This window comes from Salvelinus sp. IW2-2015, unplaced genomic scaffold (genome assembly GCF_002910315.2).
Source record: "Salvelinus sp. IW2-2015 unplaced genomic scaffold, ASM291031v2 Un_scaffold6445, whole genome shotgun sequence".
In the NCBI taxonomy this organism is placed as follows: Eukaryota; Metazoa; Chordata; class Actinopteri; order Salmoniformes; family Salmonidae; genus Salvelinus; species Salvelinus sp. IW2-2015.
In genome coordinates, this window is record NW_019947707.1 from 7,136 (window position 1) to 15,891 (window position 8,756).

Consider the following 8,756-nt stretch of genomic DNA (forward strand, 5'->3'; position numbering starts at 1 on the left):
AGTATTGACCAGGACATCAGATGTAACAGGCAGTATTGACCAGGACATCAGATGTAACAGGCAGTATTGACCAGGACATCACACACTAACTTACACAGGATTCAACTAATTGCAGATAGTGGGTTTCTAGAGAGCGATTTGAGAAGGTCATTTTATTTGCATAGCAGCAAATACAATGGAGGGAGCTGACACGTACACACAGAAATGGACCGTTACACATGAAAATTCACTTTTGATATAAAAATTTGTCAATTTGCTATCTGGAAATCCCGTATCTGCAATAGATTGAATGACAGTCTAAATGCTTGTTCCCGAATGTCTAGAGAGCGACCGTTCACAGATCATGCTTCTGTCTGTAAGGACTGTAACATAGAATATATTAAACACGTGTAATGTAACACTTTCACTGTGTTCCTTTCACACATCTTGTCTTGGCGTCAATATAATAGTACTTTTTCCCAATATACAATATGGTACAGAAATACACTGTAGAACGTATTTAAAGACACACACACACACACACACACACACACAGACACACACACACTGTACACACTGTACACACACACTGTACACACACACACACACTGTACACACACACAAAAGATTTCTGGCTTCAAAGGTAGACAGCAATATGACATCACCATACACAGTGGGGACAACTTCCTGCTTACAGACATCAACAGCAACATTCTCCCAAAAATATCACAAACAGTTCCATGATTGGTTCTTCGCAATTGGCTCTATCCCTTGAGCTACGCCCACATAAGGAAGAAATCCTCATAGCAGTCTTGTTGTTGATGTTCCTTCCTGCTTACAGACATCAACAACAACAATCTCCCAAATATCTCCCAATACTTCCACCATTGGTTCTTCCCAAGTGATGCCCTCCCTATTCTTAAAGACACACCAGTAATCTTGGCCAATGTTGTTGTTTTTTGTAAGCAGGAAGTGGCCCTGTCTGTGTGTGTGATGATATCAAGACTACCGAAGTCTACCTTTAAGGTTTCAGACAAAGTGGGCCTCTCTGTGTTCTAACTCCTGCAGGCGAGCGCCGGGTCTGGGCCGGGGTCTCAGTCTTTGTTGCAGCGGGATGACCTCGCTGGCGAGGCTGGGGTCCTCTGGGCTGCTGGGGGGAGGGGACTGGCGGGGGGAAAGGTCTGCGGGGGTCGTGACCTCAGGGTCAACACTAACAGAGCTGTCCACAGAGTCCTGTAGGGTGTGTGTGGGGAGGTTTGAGGTTTGAAGGGTGTAGGTGGTAGTAGGGGATGGGCTGGTGGTGGTAACCATAGGAGAAGAGGAGAAAGTAATGCTGGAGGAATGGGAGGAAGAGAGGAGAGGAGCAGTAACAGTAGGGTAGGTTGGGAAGGTTTTAACAGTAGAAGAAGAGGTTTTAACAGTAGGAAAAGTCGGGGAAGAGGTTTTAACAGTAGAAGAAGTTGGGGAAGAGGTTTTAACAGTAGTAGTGGTCGGGGAAGAGGTTTTAACAGTAGAAGAAGTCGGGGAAGAGGTTTTAACAGTAGAAGAAGTCGGGGAAGAGGTTTTAACAGTAGGAGAAGAGGTTTTAACAGTAGGAGAAGTTGGGGAAGAGGTTTTAACAGTAGGAGAAGTTGGGGAAGAGGTTTTAACAGTAGGAGAAGTTGGGAAAGAGGTTTTAACAGTAGGAGAAGTCGGGGAAGAGGTTTTAACAGTAGGAGAAGAGGTTTTAACAGTAGAAGAAGTTGGGGAAGAGGTTTTAACAGTAGGAGAAGAGGTTTTAACAGTAGAAGAAGTTGGRGACATTTTGGTGAGGCTAGTGGTCCCAGAGGTACTTAATGATGGCCAGCCTCTGGTGCCTGAATAACCAGAAGGCTTGTAGAAGGTTCCGGGTGGAGGCTGCAGAATCCTTGGTTGTCTGAACTTTATGGGGGAGTTGGTAGATGTTCTTGTCTCCCCATCACCTCCAGCAGCAGAGTTAGGCCTGTCCTTAGTCTCCTCTCTGTCTCTTCTGGACATCTGGCCAGCCTTCAACGACACTGTGTATGGGTTGTTGGGGAATATAGTGCTGAAACTACTACTGGATGGGAGAGCAGAGCTGGTTGGCCCMGATACGGACAGTTGTGTCGGCATCGTCGGCTGTTTCCCCGGTTTTGGGCCAGGGCTAGTACCGGCCGGCGGTAAGTTAGCCATGATCATGGCGGTGCGTGGCGTGACGTCGTAGTGTTTGTACTTCCTGTCCCAGGGCCTCCGCTGCACGGCCTGCTGGGTGTCGATGTAATAGGTACTGACCCTCGACCCCCCACCAATCCGAGGCTTCTCCGTCTCCTTCTGCTTCTCCGGCTCGGCTGACTCCGCGATGGTGTTAGCGGCGGGATCCAACATGGCGGCCGCGTTGTTGTTACGGCTGTTTCTGTCGACCACCTGAGAGATGAGATGACTGTTTAATCCCCATGAAGGGAAATAGGTTCATCATACTTACAGCCGTAGTTAAAAAAAAAAAACCAATAGTACACAACGTTAAAAAACAATCACAAGACAATTACAATATGTACAACGAATACAACAGCAGTTAAAGTGATGGGTGGTGACCTGTGAGGGGGTGGGGAGGGGCAAGCGCTCCAGGGGCATGCTGATTGGTCGAGACAGGATTCTAGCGCGCTGGGGCCGGAGCTGGACCTTCGGGGCCGTAGAGGAGGAGGTAAAGGAGGAGAGGTTGAGGCTGGGACGGCCAAACACCAGGGTAGATCTCTGGACCTACGGGACAAAATGAACTCCTAACTCCTAACTCTGACATTTTAGCATTGATGTTGAACCTGAAAAGTACATTTATGTGCATTGTCCTTGTCAAATACTTTTCATAACTAACTTAATCACTCTCTCACTATTTCACTCTCTCACTCAGAAACAAACCAACTAACCGAAGCAGAGCCAGCAGCAGAGGAGGAGGAGCCGGCTGTTAACTCTCTCCTGTCTGGTCCTGTCCCGTCTGTCTTCACCTCTCTCACGTCATCCAGGGTTTGAGAGGACTGGATGACTGACGAGTGCCTCTTGTAGACTTTGGCACTCTGCTTGGAGACGGTTAGGAACGTCAAAGAACGCCAACAAAGCTAAACAGTCAATTGATTCTTACCAAGGTGGCCAATCTTTACATACACCCTCATACAACCTCATACAACCTCATACACCCTCATACAACCTCATACAACCTCATACAACCTCATACACCCTCATACAACCTCATACAACCTCATACAACCTCATACACCCTCATACACCCTCATACAACCTCATACAACCTCATACAACCTCATACAACCTCATACAATTGCCACCTATGCTTTGATTGGTATAATAAAAAGTTCTGATCCTAATGAACCCTTATCCCTCTTCCCAACTGCTCCTGAGACTTTAGAGTTCACCTCCGCCCCTTTGCATAAACGGTTGAATCATTATCTCTTATCATCACCCAGTGCCTGGGCTTGCCTCCGCTGTACCCACGCCCCACCATACCCCTGTCTGCACATTATGCCCAGAATCTATTCTACCACGCCCATAAATCTGCTCCTTTTATTCTTTGTCCCCAACGCTCTAGGCGACCAGTTTTGATAGCCTTTAGCCGCACCCTCATCCTACTACTCCTCTGTTCCTCGGGTGATGTGGAGGTAAACCCAGGCCCTGCATGTCCCCAGTCACCCTCATTTGTTGACTTCTGTGATCGAAAAAGCCTTGGCCTCATGCATGTCAACATCAGAAGCCTCCTCCCTAAGTTTGCCTTACTCACCGCTTTAGCACACTCTGCCAACCCTGATGTCCTCGCCGTGTCCGAATCCTGGCTTAGGAAGGCCACCAAAAATTCTGAGATTTCCATACCCAACTATAACACTTTCCGTCAAGATAGAACTGCCAAAGGGGGAGGAGTTGCAATCTACTGCAGAGATAGCCTGCAAAGTTCTGTCATACTTTCCAGGTCTATGCCCAAACAGTTCGAACTTCTAATTTTAAAAATTAATCTCTCCAGAAATAAGTCTCTCACTGTAGATCACTGACCATCTCGAATCCCATCGTACCTTCTCCGCGTGCAATCCGGTTTCCGAGCCGGTCATGGGTGCACCTCAGCCACGCTCAAGGTACTAAACGATATCATAACCGCCATCGATAAAAGACATTACTGTGCAGCCGTCTTCATCGACCTGGCCAAGGCTTTCGACTCTGTCAATCACCATATTCTTATCGGCAGACTCAGTAGCCTCGGTTTTCTAATGACTGCCTTGCCTGGTTCACCAACTACTTTGCAGACAGAGTTCAGTGTGTCAAATCGGAGGGCATGTTGTCCGGTCCTCTGGCAGTCTCTATGGGGTACCACAGGGTTCAATTCTCGGCCGACTCTTTTCTCTGTATTACATCAATGATGTTGCTCTTGCTGCGGGCGATTCCCTGATCCACCTCTACGCAGACGACACCATTCTATATACTTCCGGCCCTTCCTTGGACACTGTACTATCTAACCTCCAAACGAGCTTCAATGCCATACAACATCCTTCCGTGGCCTCCAACTGCTCTTAAACGCTAGTAAAACCAAATGCATGCTTTTCAACCGTTCGCTGCCTGCACCCGCACGCCCGACTAGCATCACCACCCTGGACGGTTCCGACCTAGAATATTGTGGACATCTATAAGTACCTAGGTGTCTGGCTAGACTGCAAACTCTCCTTCCAGACTCATATCAAACATCTCCAATCCAAATCAAAGCAAGAATCGGCTTTCTATTCCGCAACAAAGCCTCCTTCACTCACGCCGCCAAACTTACCCTAGTAAAACTGACTATCCTACCGATCCTCGACTTCGGCGATGTCATCTACAAAATAGCTTCCAATACTCACTCAGCAAACTGGATGCAGTTTATCACAGTGCCATTCGTTTTGTTACTAAGCAACCTTATACGACCCACCACTGCGACCTGTATGCCCTAGTCGGCTGGCCCTCGCTACATGTTCGTCAGCAGACCCACTGGCTCCAGGTCATCTACAAGGCTATGCTAGGTAAAGTGCCGCCTTATCTCAGTTCACTGGTCACGATGGCTACACCCACCTGCAACACGCGCTCCAGCAGGTGTATCTCACTGATCATCCCTAAAGCCAAAACCTCATTTGGACGCCTTTCCTTCCAGTTCTCTGCTGCGCGACTGGAACGAATTGCAAAAATCTCTGAAGTTGGAGACCTTTATCTCCCTCAACAACTTTAAAAATCTGCTATCCGAGCAGCTAACCGATCGCTGCAGCTGTACATAGTCCATCTGTAAACTACCCACCCAATTTACCTACCTCACCCCCCAACTGCTTTTATTTATTTACTTTTCTGCTCTTTTGCACACCAGTATCTCTTCTTGCACATGATCATCTGATGATTTATACTCCAGTGTTAATCTGCTAAATTGTAATTATTCGATTTATTGCCTACCTCATGCCTTTTGCACACATTGTATATAGATTCTCTTTTTTTTTCTACCATGTTATTGACTTGTTTATTGTTTACTCCATGTGTAACTCTGTGTTGTCTGTTTACACTGCTATGCTTTATCTTGGCCAGGTCGCAGTTGCAAATGAGAACTTGTTCTCAACTAGCCTACCTGGTTAATAAAGGTGAAAAAAATAAAAAAATAAAAAATAAATTCAAGACACTTGGACCTCCTCACCTCCTTGATGCGAGCAGGGAGGTGGATTGGAGGCTGAGTCTCTGCTCCTTCTCCTGAGGGGTGAGTCGGGGGGAGGTCTGGCCCACCGTGGAGGTGGTGGTGGGGGGTAGGAGGAGGTCTGGCCCACCGTGGAGGTGGTGGTGGGGGGTAGGAGGAGGAGGAGGGTCTGGCCCACCGTGGAGGTGGTGGTGGGGGATAGGAGGAGGAGGAGGTCTGGCCCACCGTGGAGGTCGTGGTGGGGGGGTAGGAGGAGGAGGAGGTCTGGCCCACCGTGGAGGTGGTGGTGGGGGATAGGAGGAGGAGGTCTGGCCCACCGTGGTGGAGGTGGTGTGGGGGGTAGGAGGAGGAGGGGCTGGATAAGTCAAAGATCACCTGGAAGTGACGTACCAGCAGCTCCACCATCAGAGCCTGGGAGGGAGGAGAGAAATGACAACAGTCAATAAAGGGACAAAATGTTAAATGTATTCAAGATCTTTCACAGGCAACACTGTTATAAAAATAAGGGGGTAGTCTACAGGTATATACCTGGTAGGGTTAGGGTAGTCTACAGGTATATACCTGGTAGGGTTAGGGGTAGTCTACAGGTACATACCTGGTAGGGTTAGGGGTAGTCTACAGGTATATACCTGGTAGGGTTAGGGGTAGTCTACAGGATTAAACCTGGTAGGGTTAGGGTAGTCTACAGGTAATCTACCTGGTAGGGTAGGGGTGTTTACAGGTATATACCTGGTAGGGTTAGGGGTAGTCTACAGGTAATACCTGGTAGGGTTAGGGGTAGTCTACAGGTATATACCTGGTAGGGTTAGGGGTAGTCTACAGGTATATAACCTGGTAGGGTTAGGGGTAGTCTACAGGTATATATACCTGGTAGGGTTAGGGGTAGTCTACAGGTATATACCTGGTAGGGTTAGGGGTAGTCTACAGGTATATACCTGGTAGGGTTAGGGGTAGTCTACAGGTACATACCTGGTAGGGTTAGGGGTAGTCTACAGGTACATACCTGGTAGGGTTAGGGGTAGTCTACAGGTACATACCTGTAGGGTTAGGGGTAGTCCACAGGTACATACCTGGTAGGGTTAGGTGTAGTCTACAGGTACATACCTGGTAGGGTTAGGGGTAGTCTACAGGTACATACCTGGTAGGGTTAGGGGTAGTTTACAGGTATATACCTGGTAGGGTTAGGGGTAGTTTACAGGTATATACCTGGTAGGGTTAGGGGTAGTATACAGGTATATACCTGGTAGGGTTAGGGGTAGTCTACAGGTACATACCTGGTAGGGTTAGGGGTAGTATACAGGTATATACCTGGTAGGGTTAGGGGTAGTTTACAGGTATATACCTGGTAGGGTTAGGGGTAGTTTACAGGTATATACCTGGTAGGGTTAGGGGTAGTTCACAGGTACATACCTGTAGGGTTAGGGTAGTCTACAGGTATATACCTGGTAGGGGGTTAGGGGTAGTCTACAGGTATATACCTGGTAGGGTTAGGGGTAGTCTACAGGTACATACCTGGTAGGGTTAGGGGTAGTTTACAGGTATATACCTGGTAGGGTTAGGGGTAGTCTACAGGTACATACCAGGTAGGGTTAGGGGTAGTCTACAGGTACATACCTGGTAGGGTTAGGGTAGTTACAGGTACATTACAGGTAGGGTTAGGGTAGTCTACAGGTATATACCTGGTAGGGTTAGGGTAGTCTACAGGTATCTATACCTGGTAGGGTTAGGGGTAGTCTACAGGTACATACCTGTAGGAATTCACCTGGTAGGGTTAGGGTTAACAAGAACTCACCTGGTAGGGTTAGGGTTAACAGGAACTCACCTGGGAGGGTTAGGTTAACAGGAACTCACCTGGTAGGGGTAGGGTTAACAGGAACTCACCTGGTAGGGGTAGTCGACCAGAGAAGACAGGGAGACCTCTGCGTCAGTCTGTCGGGGTTTTACCAGCGTAGGGCCAAAGATAATGCCCAGATTACTGGCTGTCATCTTGTTCTCCTCTGCCTGCTCGTCACCCTAGGGGAAGAGATAAATAACATAAACAATGGGGTGTGGGGGGGAGGTGGAGAGGGAGGTAGGGGGTGGGATGTGTGGGGAGGAGGTGTGTGTGTGTGGGGGGGAGGTGGAGAGGGAGGTGAGGGTGTGTGGGAGGAGGTGTGTGTGTGTGGGGGGAGGTGGAGGAGGGAGGTGAGGGGTGGGGTGTGTGAGGGAGGGGGGAGAGGGAGGTGAGGGGGTGGGTGTGTGTGAGGGGGAGGTGGAGCGGGAGATGAGGCGGTGGGGTGTGTGAGGGGGAGGTGGGAGAGGGAGGTGAGGGGTGGGGTGTGGGGGGAGGGGGGGAGGTGGAGAGGGAGGTGAGGGGTGGGTGTGTGTGTGTGTGTGTGTGTGTGTGTGTGTGTGTGTGTGTGTGTGTGTGTGTGTGTGGTGTGTGTGTGTGTTGTGTGTGTGTGTGTGTGTGTGTGCGTGTGTGTGTGTGTGCGTGTGTGTGTGCCTGCGTGCATGTGCTTCCACCCATCTCTTTACCTATGTAGGTGTTGCAGTGAGGAAGCGTAGTGTCCTGTAGTGTGCAGGAGGAAGCTGTCGTAACAGGTCTCTAATTAAAGATGACTCTGTTGAGTTTGATACTGGGCTGTTTGGGCAGCTCTCCTCCTCCAGGTTGGCTGGTTGTCAGGGGAGGCTGCTCTCCTTCTACCCCAGGCTGGGTTGCCTCCTGGTCGGGGTTGTTCTCCCCCTGGCCGCCCCTGGTCCTGGAGGGCCCTGGCTGCAGCCTTCTCCTCTATGATCACCCTCTGGCTCTCCTTGGCCAATCCGATGAAGCATTATAGTAACGGTACAGGATCAGCGGCTCTGGTAACTACAGAAGATTTTAAAAAATCAATCAAGTAATCAATCAATATCTTTGGGAATGTGTTGTACATTATTACATAAGAATGATCTAGCAGTGCTCTTGATCACCATTTGAATTGAGAAAAAAAACAGAAAGTGGACAGTGTCCACCTGTCTCAAGTAGAGTTTTGAGCACGTTGGCGATGCGTGGGGTGAGAGGTCAGAGAGCTCTACCAGGTCTTTGCCGTTCTCAAACGCCTGACAACAA

The 8,756-nt window shown here is 48.9% G+C and overlaps 1 pseudogene; it reads right to left on the reverse strand.

Annotated features, from left to right (window-relative positions):
- Nucleotides 1-6: 6 nt before the first annotated feature.
- LOC112078891 (rho GTPase-activating protein 29-like) overlaps nt 7-8,756 on the reverse strand; it is a 10,282-nt pseudogene continuing 1,532 nt past the window's right edge.